Source organism: Scyliorhinus canicula, chromosome 13 (genome assembly GCF_902713615.1).
Source record: "Scyliorhinus canicula chromosome 13, sScyCan1.1, whole genome shotgun sequence".
NCBI classification, from domain to species: domain Eukaryota; kingdom Metazoa; phylum Chordata; class Chondrichthyes; order Carcharhiniformes; family Scyliorhinidae; genus Scyliorhinus; species Scyliorhinus canicula.
The window spans coordinates 46,152,322-46,166,857 of NC_052158.1; the positions used below are offsets into that span (position 1 = coordinate 46,152,322).

The 14,536-nt window shown below is 46.5% G+C and overlaps 2 protein-coding genes across 2 annotated transcripts in view; one reads left to right on the forward strand and one right to left on the reverse strand.

Moving 5' to 3' along the window:
* Positions 1–10,635, reverse strand: part of LOC119975587 — a 639,245-nt gene extending 628,610 nt beyond the window's left edge. The window contains exon 1 of the mRNA XM_038815373.1: positions 10,430–10,635. The gene's annotated coding sequence lies outside the window, so the exon portion shown is untranslated. The remainder of the gene's footprint in view (positions 1–10,429) is intronic.
* The window catches only part of LOC119976646 (zinc finger protein 2-like), a 482,048-nt gene that overhangs the window by 254,311 nt on the left and 213,201 nt on the right, over positions 1–14,536 (forward strand). The window lies entirely within an intron of this gene.

Consider the following 14,536-nt stretch of genomic DNA (forward strand, 5'->3'; position numbering starts at 1 on the left):
AAAGGGTGGAGGGGTTTGCCTCCTCATCAACTCCTCCTGGTGCTTGGATGTGGCGACCCTGATGACCTACTGCTCCCCGGACCTGGAATACCTGACCGTGAAGTGCCGCTCGTACTACCTTCCACGTGAGTTAACTTCAGCCCTTATCACATCCCACCCCATGCAGAAGTGAAGAAAGCGCTGGACAAGTTGTACAGTTATAAATAACAATGAAACAGAACACCCGGAGGCCTTGTTTATCGTGGCCGGGGACCTCAACAAGGCCACCTCAAGAGTGCACTGCCAAAATTTCACCAACCGATCTCCTGTCCCACCAGTGGAGACAACACTCTTGACCACTGCTTCACAAAAATCAAGGGCGCATACCAATCCTTCCTCCGATCGCTCTTCGGAAAATTGGACCATATGACGGTGCTCCCCCCCCCGGCATACAAGAAACTGAAGTGGGAGAATCCGGTTAAGAAGGTCGTGCAGTGCTGGTCCAAGGCAGCAGAAGAGCTCCTACATGACTGCTTGGAGTCAGTGGACTGGTTCATATTTAAGAATGATGTGGAGATGCCGGCGTTGGACTGGGGTGAGCACAGTAAGAAGTCTTACAACATCGGGTTAAAGTCCAACAGGTTTGTTTCAAACACAAGCTTTCGGAGCGCAGCTCCTTCCTCAGGTCAATGGAGAGGTATGTTCCAGAAACATTTATATAGACAAAGTCAGAGATGCTGGACCAAAAATCTATCCTGGTCCACCCACATTGACGCTATGACCAACAAAGCACAACAGCGCCTATAATTCCTCAGGAAACTAAGGAAATTTGGCATGTCCACATTGACTCACCAACATAGAAAGCATCCTATCTGACTACATCACAGCCTGGTATGGCAACTGCTCGGCCCAAAACCGGAAGAAACTACAGTGTCTTGAACACCACCCAGTCTATCACACAAACCCGCCTCCCATCCACTGACTCTGTCTACACCCCCCGCTGCCTTGGAAAAGCGGGAAAGCAGGCAGCATAATGAAAGACCCCTCGCAGCCTGCTTACTCACTCTTCCAACTTCTTCCATTGGATAGGAGATACAAAAGTCTGAGAATACGCACTAACAGATTCAAAAATAACTTCCCCGCTGTTACCAGACTCCTAAATGACCCTCTCATGGACTGATGAACTTATGAAGGCCATCACGGCTTCCACTGTCGTCTCGACGGCTGCTAGGACGTCTCAGCTCATCTTTTCTCTATGTCTCAAGAGCTCAAAGGATGACGTTTGTCAATTTGTCCATCAGTGCCTGGGTCTGTGCTGGGAGCTCTGCTGGTACGACCCTCACTGGCTTCATGCCTCCACGTGTGGTTCCCTGCTCTGAGGCTGAGGTTTCCTTCCCCTCGTCTCTGCTGGTTTTTCAGGTAGGTGGTTGGCTCATTCCCATCATGTTTGGCAGTGTGGTTGTACTTTTGGTGCCCATTTTTTTAGAATTAGAATTAGAACAGTACAGCACAGAACAGGCCCTTCGGCCCTCAATTTTGTGCCGAGCAATGATCACCCTACTCAATCCCACGTATCCACCCTATACCAGTAACCCAACAACCCCCATTAACATTATTTTTTTTTTAGGACACTAAGGGCAATTTAGCCTGGCCAATCCACCTAACCCGCACATCTTTGGACTGTGGGAGGAAACCGGAGCACCCGGAGGAAACCCACACACACACGGGGAGGACGTGCAGACTCCGCACAGACAGTGACCCAGCCGGGAATCGAACCTGGGACCCTGGAGCTGTGAAGCACTGATGCTAACCACCATGCTACCGTGCTCCCCTTAGGGTTTGTCAGGGTTAAAAGGCCATAGTCATAGTTCTTAGACAAGAGCCACCTTTTGTGCAACAGCTCAGCTCATGGCCGCCACCGGAAGTCCGACATCATTGGATTTTGGCACAATTGTAGACCCGCGCGTCTGTGCAGATGCATATTGGCGACCATCTTCTTTTGGCAAGAGACACAGTGTGAGGGAAAAAGCTCACGCGCAGCATAGAAAAGTAGGAAGCAGATCGGCCGAATGGTTTGTTTACGTGCTTTAAAATCTAGAATCAGGTTAATTGCCCACCTCCTCCTTCACCAGTTTACGGACCGCTGCCGCTAAACACACTCCCCCCCCCCCCCCCGCACCACCACCGTACCTGCCGAGATCCCACGATCAAATATCCATTATTTTATTTCCTCAGAGTTGGCCACTTTGGAGTCAATCTCCGAGTCATTGTCACTTCCCAAGCAAGAGAAACTCACCAAACACAGTTTTTACCCTGGGTACAGGGTCACTCCCCGAATCACAGTGTTACTCCTTGAGTCACAACTTAACTGTACATGATAGAGTCACTCCTTGAGTTCATTCTCCTGTTGCTCGTTATGCTCTCCTTAATTGGCTCTGTCTATGGCGGTTAATATGGTCGCCGTCCTTAATTCTAATTATGCTTGCTCAAGAGTCACCAGGTATCTTTTCGATACCGCCACAAGGTTCAAAACCGAATACTGATCAAAGACTCAATACACCAGTTAGTAAGTTCAAAATCAATACTCATTTATTTACACACAGTCAATTAAACTCATGCACAAACTTGACCGACTAAACTATCACTACTACTAAAAGCCTATACTTAGCTTCGGGTGCCCACTCAGTCAGAGGAACAATGGCCGTTGTCCGGTTCTGAGGCTGCTGGCATCGAACTTGTATAGAATAGTAGCTGGGAGCGTCTATCTCGTAGCGTCGTTGACTTTGGACTTGCTTGTCTGGTGTAGCTGCTAGGCAGGCCTCTCGTCGCTGAGAGCCAAGGCTAAGAAGGACGATTCTCTCTTGGGGGCTTCCTCTTATACCCCAAAGGGGCTTCGCGCGTTTTGGGCGGACCTTGAACTTGGCCCCAATTAATTGGACCATATCCTAATCATTGGTATTGATTTCCTCCAATAAAGGGGTGGCTGCCCTAATTCCTGGGCGGGCCCTAGTTGACTGTTGGCCTGCTTTATTTTAGTCTCCTCTGGCGCCGGTGTCTGCTTTGGTATCGTTTGCTTAAATGTTTCTCTTTTGTCCCCGGAGATGGCTCATTAGTATGCTAATTGCTTTGCAGTATCGGTCTTGTCAGGGAGCTGCAAACTCCAATCAACAAACAAACCTTGCACCTGCTTGCTTTCTCAGCATTGTCCAATTTTCCCTTTGTTCTCTGCAAGTGTCCATTTTGTAATCGGGACGTGGCCACCCCAGCTGGCTACACTCCTCTCTCAATATCTGCTCCTCACTCCTATCGTCCTTTCTCCTGTGATCCACTCTCTCCTGTGCATGTTCTGATCACACGTCATCACTGCCTTGGATGCTGTGGGTCTTCCTCTTCTGATCGGCTGTCAAACACATCCGAGGCTACACATCCCACACTGATGTTATAAGTTTGAAAGCTTCCGAGGGTGAAGACTCCTATTTCCACACTGGAAATCTCTGTTGAACATTTACCAGGGAAGGAGCAGTTTCTAGAGATGGCATTCTGTAATATCCACACTCATTCAGGAATTCAGTGAGTGATGGATCAGCATTCCTATGAATTACATTGCATAATATCCACACTAATGTTCAGTCAGTCTGACTATCCTGTGGGCAATCAGGTGTGGAAATGCCTCATGCTGTGTGAGAAGATCCAGCTGAGAGACCTGTTTACTCCGTGCTTTGTGCTGTACTGTTAGAGGCTGGAAGTTGGGATTTTTGTTCCAGGGTGGTGGAGTACCCTGGAATGAGTGAAGAGAACGCTAGGTGAGGAAGTGGGCTGGGTGGAAGGCCAGTCTTGGAGCACTGGCGCTTATCGAAGTTTAAAGAAGAGAAACATAAAACAGCCATCACACCTCACACACTCCCCACATCCCATCTATGCTAACCAACGGCCCAACTCTGCCGATGTGCGGCCCCTCATTCCCTCTATGTCATCCTATACATCCTGACCATGCCCCTCCATGTCAACCTCTATCCCCCACCCAGTCCACATGGCTCTTTATAACCTCTATGCCAATTTTGAACTAATTCAAACCAGGCCATGCCTCCCAAATTGCCCTTACATAACTCATAAGATCTCATCTATTATTCACAATGGACAGACCTCCGGATCCATGCTGAGGTTAAATAAAATGCTGTTCCAGACTTTATTTTTTTTAAACCATTCATTTGTTTAAAAAACACAATTTGTACATTTACATTCCTTATAACAAACATATCATTCAATTGCATGTTCCTGTCGAAAACAAAAACAAGCATTAAAGTTTATAGTCTCACTTGAAGTGCCAATAAACACTTGCAACTGTCAATTAAAATGATGTGACAATATACGATTGTGAAACGTGTCATGCAACATTACTCCAGTCAATCCCGGAGGTTATATTAACAGAGAGCATGAAAGACAATAATTTTTAACACTCCAGTTTCTTCAGAGTTCAAGGCAGGCAGTTTAAATGACTGGGGAGCTTCCTTTGACAGTTTATCTTGACAATTTCGAAAATTATTTTTGGCAGTTCCTTTAGCTCTCAGTTCCGATGAGTTTATGCAATTTCAAAAATTTCAGACCTACTCCTGTTGGGTCTCATCTGCACATGTTGGGTTTCAGACACATCTCACCCAAAACCACACAGTGGACACAGCTGTTAATTTCTATGGACAATTGTATCTGTGAAACATGCAAATTGCACTTGGTCCAGTCCTGATCCCAGGAAAATAGAAGGTGCAGTAATCGGGGGGGGGGGGGGGGGGGGGGGGGGGGGGTGCAGTCAGGACGGGAGGGGTGGAACGGGACACACGGGTTTCTGATTCTTCCACCATTTTCTGTCATAGCATTTACAGTGCAGAAGGAGGCCATTCAGCCCATCAAGTCAGCACCGGCCCTTGGAAAGAGCACCCTCCACCCTATCTCAGCAACCCCACCTAACCTTTTTGAACACTAAGGGGAATTTAGCATGACCAATCCACTTAACCTGCACCTCTTTGGACTGTGGGAGAAAACCGGAGCACCTGGAGGAAGCCCACGCAGACACAGGGAGAACATGCAGACTCCACACAGATAGTGATTCAAGCCGGGAATCGAACCCTGGGACCCTGGAGCTGTGAAGTAACCCAAGAATCCAGACAGAAAAATATCTCTCAGAAAGGGGAGATAATGGGGTTGAGGAGGCAGTGTTGGAGGGAGGGACCCTAATGCCTTCTGTGTCTCCCCCATCGCTGTGACATGACCTCTCCTGTACCAGAGGCATGTCCAGCAGCAGTTGCCTCTGCACTGGGCTGCGACTGGCCAGGAGCTGCAGGTGCTACAATCTGAGATAGAATCTGCCTCATTTCATTCAAAGTTTCATTGCTTCTTTGCAGAAGCTGATAGAGAACCTCATTCTGCTGCTGAAGAATCTCATTGTTTCTTTGTAGATGCTGGTTTTGAATCTCATTCTGCTGTCTTAGAACCTCATTCTGCTGCTGAAGAAACTCATTGTTTCTTTGTAGATGATGCTGAAGAATTTCATTAGTTCTTTGCATATTCTGGCTAACACCTGTCTTAAATTCAGTCAATATTTGTTGAGGCATGTTAGAAGTGGCCTGAGAACTGTCTGTACTTTGAACCTGTTCCTGATGTAAGTGCTCAAGAGGTTTCAGATCATCTCCATTTTCTTCACCAGCAGCGTGGGCCTGGTGTTGTCCATGTGCTTGTGGAGACAGTGGAGCTTCTGCTCCTGAAGACGTAGGTTTCTCACCTCCGGAAGGTTCTGAGCGCCCTCCCTCCAGCACAGCAGCCAGAGCATCACAGGGCTCCTCCTTCACACAAGCTACAATACTTAACTTGAACTCACCAACACTACCCTCCAAATCAGACATCTTACCCTCCTGACACTCCTCTCCCTCATCCACTGCAGCTGCCATGCCACATTGCTGTGAGGTATTCACCTCCGTCCCTTCCTCATCAGCCCTTTCAGGAATCTCGGTCGCTGCTGCCAACTCTCCTCCATCACCATCTGATGTGTCCATGGACACCTGTGTATCTGTCAGAGGACGAAATTCACAATTATTATCTTTTGTCACATCAATTAACTCTCCTCCTGATGGTTTAAACACTCAGCTGCTGACATCACCTTCGCTCATCCCCATATCTGATCCACCATTGGTTATCGGGTTGGAGAGGCCAAACTGCTTCCTCGTGAACTCCTCCTGTTTTGTCTGCTCCTTGATGTACGGAACCCGCCCTCCAGTCAATGAACACTCCTGGGATTTATGGGTCAGCTTTACCTAAAGGAAGAAATGAAAATTAAAAATGAATCATGGACCACACTTTGCTGTGCTGTCTTGTGACACATTTTCCAAGTGTTGGAGACAGTTTTCAGCCTGTACCCAGGGGGACTTCTGATTAGTGATCAATCTTATGACAAAATCAGAGCCATCTCCAAAACAACTGCATTTTTACAAAAGCTCAAAAAATTAGAAAAGAAACATGTGATCTTTCTGTATTTTCAACTCAAAAACTATGATTCAAAATTTCAAAAATTAACATATATATATATATTTAATATTCAGATATTACCCTCTTGTGAATTGTACATAAACTTGTGCATAAACAGCAGCTTCTATACAGATTGATGTCTTCTTTTGCTGATGTTTGGCGAACTGGTCAAAGGTTAATTTGACCATCATGAAATGATTGGACTGATGGTGGGAGAGGTTGGAAGCAGACACTGCTGAGACAGACAGTGCTTTGGAAGGACAACTCCCCTGTGTGAGCACTGGAGGGTAAACAACACAGACAACTCTCAGTGTAGCAGAAGCAGGTGAGCCAGAGTGTGAATATGCTGGTGTCTGGAGATCTGATTACCATGAGAATGATTTGTCACATACAAATGGATTCTCACCAGTGTGAGCAAAGGGCTGATTAGTCTGACAGCGATTTTTTACATCCAATACATGTGAATGCGATATCTCCTGTGTGAATGTATTGCAGTGCGCAGAGGGAAGATGACGCGGAATGATTTGTCACGTACCGTACATGTGAATATGACGGTGTATGCAAGAAGCCAATAAGTCCAAGAATACTTTGTCACCTACCTTGCACGTTAAATGTTTCTCCCCTGTGTGAATACGTCGATGTTTACGAAGGGTCGATGACCATGAAAATGATTTGTCACATATTTTGCATGTGAAAGGTTTCTCCCCTGTGTGAAGACATTGATGCTGACGGAGGGTCGATAACTGTGAGAATGATTTGTCACAAATCTCGCATGCGAGTGGTTTCTCCCCTGTGTGAACACGTTGGTGTTTACGGAGGGTCGATGACTGTGAGAATGATTTGTCACACACCTCACATGTGAAGGGTTTCTCTCCTGTATGAATGCGATGGTGTCTGTGGAGATTCGCTAACTGCGAGAATGATTTGTCACACATTTTACATGTGAAGGGTTTCTCTCCTGTGTGAACTCGTTGGTGTTTACGGAGGATTTTTGATAGTGTGAATGATTTGTCACACACTTCGCACGTGAAAGGCTTCTCCCCTGTGTGAATCCTCTGGTGTGATACAAGGTTATTATTTTCATTGAAAGTCATCTGACAAACATCACACCTGAAGGGTTTCTCCCCTGTGTGAAGACGTTTGTGTTTACGCAGGTATGACGACCGTGTGAATGATTTGTCACACACCTCACACGTGAAGGGTTTCTCCCCTGTGTGAGTACGCTGGTGATTACGGTGGGTCGATGAGTCTGAGAATGATTTGTCACACATTTTGCACTTGAAGGGTTTCTCCCCTGTGTGAATATTTTTGTGTTCAATGAGGCTTGATGACCGCGTGAATGATTTGTCACACACCTCACACGTGAAGGGTTTCTCCCCTGTGTGAATGCGTTGGTGTCTGTGGAGGTTCGCTAACTGCGAGAATGGTTGGTCACACATTTTGCATGTGAAGGGCTTCTCCCCTGCATGAAGAAGTTTATGTTTACGGAGGCTTTTTGACAGTGTGAATGATTTGTCACACACCTCACACGTGAAGGGTTTCTCCCCTGTGTGAATCCTCTGGTGTGATACAAGGTTGTTATTTTCATTGAAAGTCATCTGACAAACATCACATCTAAAGGGTTTCTCCCCTGTGTGAAGACGTTTGTGTTTATGGAGGTAGGTTGACCGTGTGAATGATTTGTCACACACCTCACACGTAAAGGGTTTCTCCCCTGTGTGAATACGCTGGTGATTACGGAGGGTCGATGATTCCGAGAATGATTTGTCACACATTTTGCACGTGAAGGGTTTCTCCCCTGTGTGAAGACGTTTATGTTTACGGAGGCTTGATGACCGCGTGAATGATTTGTCACACACCTCACACAGGAAGGGTTTCTCCCCTGTGTGAATACGCTGGTGTGATACAAGGTTGTTATTTTCATTGAAAGTCATCTGACAAATATCACACCTGAAAGGTTTCTCCTGTGTGTGAAGAAATTTGTGTTTACGCAGGTATGACGACCTTGTGAATGATTTGTCACACACCTCACACGTGAAGGGTTTCTCCCCTGTGTGAATACGCTGGTGATTACGAAGGGTCGATGATTCCGAGAATGATTTATCACACATTTTGCACTTGAAGGGTTTCTCCCCTGTGTGAATATTTTTGTGTTCCATGAGGCTTGACGACCGTGTGAATGATCTGTCACACACCTCACAAGTGAATGGTTTCTCCCCTGTATGAATGCGTTGGTGCTGATGGAGGGTCGATGACTGTGAGAAGGACTTGTCACACACATCACACCCAAATGGTTTCTCCCCTGTGTGAATAATCTGGTGTCTCAGGAGATTTGTAGAATTCACAAAACCTTTATTACAAACATCACACCTGAATGGTTTCTCCCCTCTGTGAATCATCTGGTGCCTCAGGAGATTCGTAGAATTCACAAAACCTTTATTACAAACATCACACCTGAATGGTTTCTCCCCTCTGTGAGTCATCTGGTGCCTCAGGAGATTCGTAGAATTCACAAAACCTTTATCATAGACATCACAAATGAATTGTTTCCCTTCCATCTGGCTGTGCTTGGAGTAACAGTACTTGTAACAAATTCACATAGGAAGACCTTGTGAACCTGTAGAGTCCCTGACCCACACTTGAACAGCCTCACATTTGGAGGAATAAGCCAGTGGTTCATGAGGGTCGATGAATGATTGAAGCTCTCACCACACTTAGAGTCCACTCACATTTCTTCCCAGCCTTATCCTGACTGATTACCACAGCCGAACCTTCGGAAAGGTTTGTTCTGAAGGAAGGTTCTACACCACTGGCCAGTTTCAGATCTGGTGATATGTCAGCTCCCCCAACCTAACTGATTTCCAGACGACAGGTTCACTGCCCAATCTTCTGTGTTGAGCAATGTTGTGAAGGGACTGGATTTCTTTCCACAGTTGTGCAGATGCTCCTTGGGTGATGGTCAGGATCTATCTGCAGTTTCTATCCTCTCTGTATTCTCTGATGTAGTTCGGTGTAATCCTTCTGTAAAACAGGAAAAAGAAACATGATTTCCTCCAATTCCCTCTCCTCCTTTGCTGAAGGAGCTGACTCCTCAGTTAGAGATTGTTCCACAGTGAGTATCCGTCTGCTATTCCACTGTGTCGGGGATCAGATACAAGTTTTTTCTTTTTCCTCACTTGACTATCACACACCTCTGTTTCCAGCAGGGACACTGGATAGTGACCAGGAGCAGACAATACGGCTGCTTTCTTTCCTCCACCCAGACCCCATCTTCCCAGTCACTGTGCTGTGTCAGTGTTGTGCTGAAAAAGACTAGTTTTACCCTTTGCATGTGTGTTCAATGTAAAACCATTCAAGAGAAATGTTAATTAAATTGAGGTTTTGAAATTTCCCCACTTGCCTTCCCAAATTATTTGAAGAAAACACACTGGGCAGGAAGTGCTGGAAGGTAAGAAAATATTGCCTCTATGTAGCTGATTGAAGGGTTCTGGTTTATCCTGGGAAATTAGATACTCTGACTGCACATCCCAAATACAGCTCTCAGGCACAGCCCTCAGGCTCAACTCGAATTCAAGCCCAGGCTTTTGGGATAGACCAAGGCCTTCAGGTAAAATCTTTAAAGCAGACATTTGAATAAATGTTCTTGCCCCTCCCAGATAATTACACCTCCCTTCTCATATTCAGCAATGACCCATCAACAAAACTCAGCCTGTAAATCAGAAGGGAAATGCTCCCCATAAACACCCTCAATATCCACCACAAAGCCAATCAAACAGCTCAGCACAAAGCACCGAGTAAACAGGTCTCTGAGCTGGATCTTCTCACACAACATAAAGGGCATTTCCACACCTGATTGGCCACAGGATAGTCAGACTGCTTGAACATTAGTGTGGATATTGTGCAATGTAATTATTCTAAATTCTGCTCCTTCACTTACCATCTCCTGACTTGGTTTTGAGTCCCTACAGGAAATGAAGTAGCTGTGGTAGAGGAAGAGGAGAGAATGGGCAGAGTGGGTGGGCTCTCTGATTGACGTCTCTCACAGCCAATCCAAATATTTCTGCAGTAACAGGAGTTTCCTGAAGTTTGGGAAACTGACCGGGGACATGGAGGTGACTTTGAGCAGCAGATCAGGTGGGGATTTAAACTTGTCATTGTCCCATCTGAATAAAACTTCACATTACAGCTATTGTCTCCGTTCCTCTGGTGAATATTTGACAGAGATTTCTAGTATGGAAATAGCATTCTTCATCCTCGGGGGCTTTATAACTGACACCGTCAGTGAGGGATGTGTAGCATCGGATGTGTTTACAGAAGAGGAAGATCCACAGCTACCAAGTTTGTAATTACATGTCGTGGTGGGATCAGCACATGCACAGGAGAGGGGGGCATAGGGGAGATTGACCCAGTGATCAGGATTGTCTCTATTCGTAGGAGTGACTTGGAGAAAAGTCTACCCCCTTTTCTCCATCAATTTCATTTCTGACACCAGGAACTTTACCACCTTTCACAGCTTCAGGAACCCAGACACAGGCAACGCTGGCACGTGCAGCTCCAACTAGTTACCATTTTAAAACAAATCAAACTTTCAGGCTGCCAGTTTACAGGGGATTCTGTACACAGCCTTGAGACTTATCCCTTAGAAATAAATCTAATACCACAGAAATATAAGTTATTGTTAGCCGTGGCTTAGTTAGCACTCTCGTCTCGTAGTCAAAATGTTGTGGGTTGACATCTCACTCCAGAGACTTGAGCACTGAAGCTGACTCTCCAGTAGATTTGAGGGAGTGCTGAACTGTCAGAGTACCATTTCTCAGATCAGTTAAACCAAGACTCTGTCATCTCAGGTCGAATATAAAAGATCCCATGACACTACGTTGTATCAGTATGGTGGCATAGTGGTTAGCACTGTTGCCTCACGGCACCGAGGACCCGGGTTCGATCCTGGCCTCGTGTCACTGTCAGTGTGGAGTTTCCACATTGTTGCTACCAGAGTGTGTCTTTAACCTGTATGCTGTTGCTGGCTGCATTAAGTCCAATCAGGGGCTGTCAAATCGATTTCAGGGTGTGCACTCACCGGCCATACCTGCAAGTGTTAGGGGCATTAGACCCTTCCAAATATGGAATATAGGTGCCGTTGTGTCTGGTAGACATTCGTGATTGACAGTGTGTTTCTATTGTCACTGGGATGGCCTGGAAATGGTCTTTTTCCTGTGTATTATTATGTCTGGGCTGCAGCTTGCTCATCAATGTTTATTTAAACTGCAGCCTGCCTGTCCTTATACTTGGCCAATTCTCCCAGCATCTTTTGCAGGACACCATCCTAGATGGCCGTTTGGCCTCAACATTCTCCCCGTGTCTGCGTGGGTCTGCCCCCAACAACCCAAAGATGTGCAAGGTAGGTGGATAGGCCACGCTAAATTGCCCCTTAATTGGAAAAAAGAATTGGGTACTCTAAATTTATTTTTAAAAAAGACACAAAGTTGTATCAGAAATTTAAAAAAAAAAGAGTACCCAATTCTTTTTTTTCCAATTAAGGGGCAATTTATCATGGCCAATCCACCTACCAGGCACATCTTTGGGTTGTCAGGGTGAGACACGGGGAGAATGTGCAAACTCCACAATGATCCGGGGCCAGGATTGGACCCGGGTCCTCAGCCCCGTGATGTAGAGTGCTAACCACTGTGCCACCATGCCACCCTACAGGTGAGTTATCCCTGATGTGCTGGTCAATATGGATTCTGCCATCAAAATCACAAAAACAGATTAGCTGGTCATTATCACAGTGCTGTTTGTGGGATCTTGCTGTGCACTGATTTACTCGTCATGTTTGTTCCATTTTGGGGGCAGCATGTGGTGCAGTGGTTAGCACTAGCACTGCGACGCTGAGGACCCGGGTTCAAATCCCGGCCCTGGGTCCGAATCCCGGCCCTGGGTAACTGTCCGTGTGGAGTTTGTACTCCACATGTCTGCATGGGTTTCACCCCCACAACCCAAAAATGTGCAGGTTAGGTGGATTGGCCACGCTAAATTGCCCCTAAAATTGGGGGGGGGGGGAATAATTGGGCACTCAAAACGTTTTTTCTCTTTTTTAAAATACATTTAAACAGTTTTTACACTTAAAAACACAATTCTTTGGCTCCAAAGTGCTTTTGGGTGTCCTCAATTTATGAGAGTTAATTTAAAAATACAAGTATTTCTTTCTTAGGGAAATGTTCTGCTTCCTGTAAACTGGAAATTCTAAATCTACTGATGGGGAAAATATACCAGCCACAGTGATACAGTATTGACCAATATAGGGGGCTGTTTAGCACAACGCTAAATTGCTGGCTTTGAAAGCAGGCCAGCAGCACAGTTTGATTCCTGTAACAGCCTCACAATAACTTCATTTGAAGCCTACTCGTGACAATAAGAGATTTTCATTTCATTTCATTTTTCATATATTGTGTACAGGACTCTTACGCAGAGGACCCGGGTTCGAGTCCCGGCCCTGGGTCAGGCTCCCGATTTTTTTATTGAATAGGAACACAAAATGTTGGCAAATCAGGTAGTTTGGATTAAGTTGATTTGTTCCGAGTTACAAATCTATACAGAAGATTGATAAAACAGCTGTAGAAACCTAACAGGGCTGAGTTTTGAGCCTGATTAAAATTGAGTATTTGAAATTAAAGAATTGCACACTTTAAATTAAACTAGTCAGCTCCAGTGAATGGCCTGATGGGAATTCGGACTTGGCCAAGTTCGAATACACAAACTCAGACAGGCTGCCTGGGCATGTCTGGATCTGCTTTATCAATCGTCCATCAAGAGATCATGTACATGGACGACGTCGCCGTCTTCTGCTCGGATCCCGCGTCTGTACGCAGGCTCTTGGACACCTGCGACCAGTTTGAACTGGCCTCAGGAGCCAAGGTAAACCGCGGCAAGAGCGAGGCCATGTTCTTTGGGAACTGGGCCGACCGATCCTTTGTCCCCTTCACGATCAGGTCAGATTACCTGAAAGTGCTGGGGATATGGTTCGGAGCGGCTGGGGCATGCACCAAAAACTGGGAGGAACGAATTACCAAAGCAAAACAGAAACTGGGCTGGTGGGAGCAGCGCTTCCTCTCCATTGCGGGCAAAACCCTGGTCATCAGGTGTGAGGTACTCTCGGTGTTACTGTACGTGGCGCAGGTCTGGCCCATCACTCGGACCTACGCCGCAGCAGTCACCCGGGCCATCTTCAAATTCATTTGGAGATCCAAGATGGACCGGGTCCGAAGAGACACAATGTACAAGCCTTTAGATAAAGGAGGGAGGAACGTACCCAACGCCGCCCTCATCCTGATGGCCACCTTTGTGTGCAACTGCATCAAGCTGTGCGTAGACCCCGGGTATGCAAACACCAAGTGTCACTACATACTGAGGTTCTACCTGTCCCCGGTGTTACGAAGGATGGACCTGGCCTCATTGCCGCGGAACGCTCCAAGTAGTTGGACCGTACCGTACCACCTATCCTTCGTGGAAATTTTTTTGAAGGAAAACACCTTTGACCACAAGGCAATGAAGCAGTGGTCAGCACGTAATGTCCTCGAGACCCTCAGAGAAAAGGAGACTGTGGAGGACGTTGGATGGTTCCCTGAGCAGACTGTCAGAGCCATCTGGCAGAATGCCTCATCACCAGAACTTTCAAACAAGCACCAAGACCTCGCTTGGCTGGTGGTGAGAAGGGCCCTCCCTGTCAGATCCTTCATGCACACCCGAAGGCTCAGCATCAATGCACGCTGTCCTCGGAGAGGTTGTGGGGGAAATGAAACAGTCACACACCTCCTTGTGGAATGTGCCTTTGCAAAACAGGTCTGGAGTGAGATGCAGTGGTATTTGTCAAGGTTCATCCCGAGCAGCTCTGTGACACAGGACTCTGTGCTCTATGGACTGTTTCCAGGGACCCACACCGAGACAGATATCAACTGCTGCTGGAAGGTCATCAACTCGGTGAAAGACGCTCTTTGGTCTGCCCGAAACTTGCTGATCTTCCAGTGCAAAGAACTGTCCTCGACCGAGT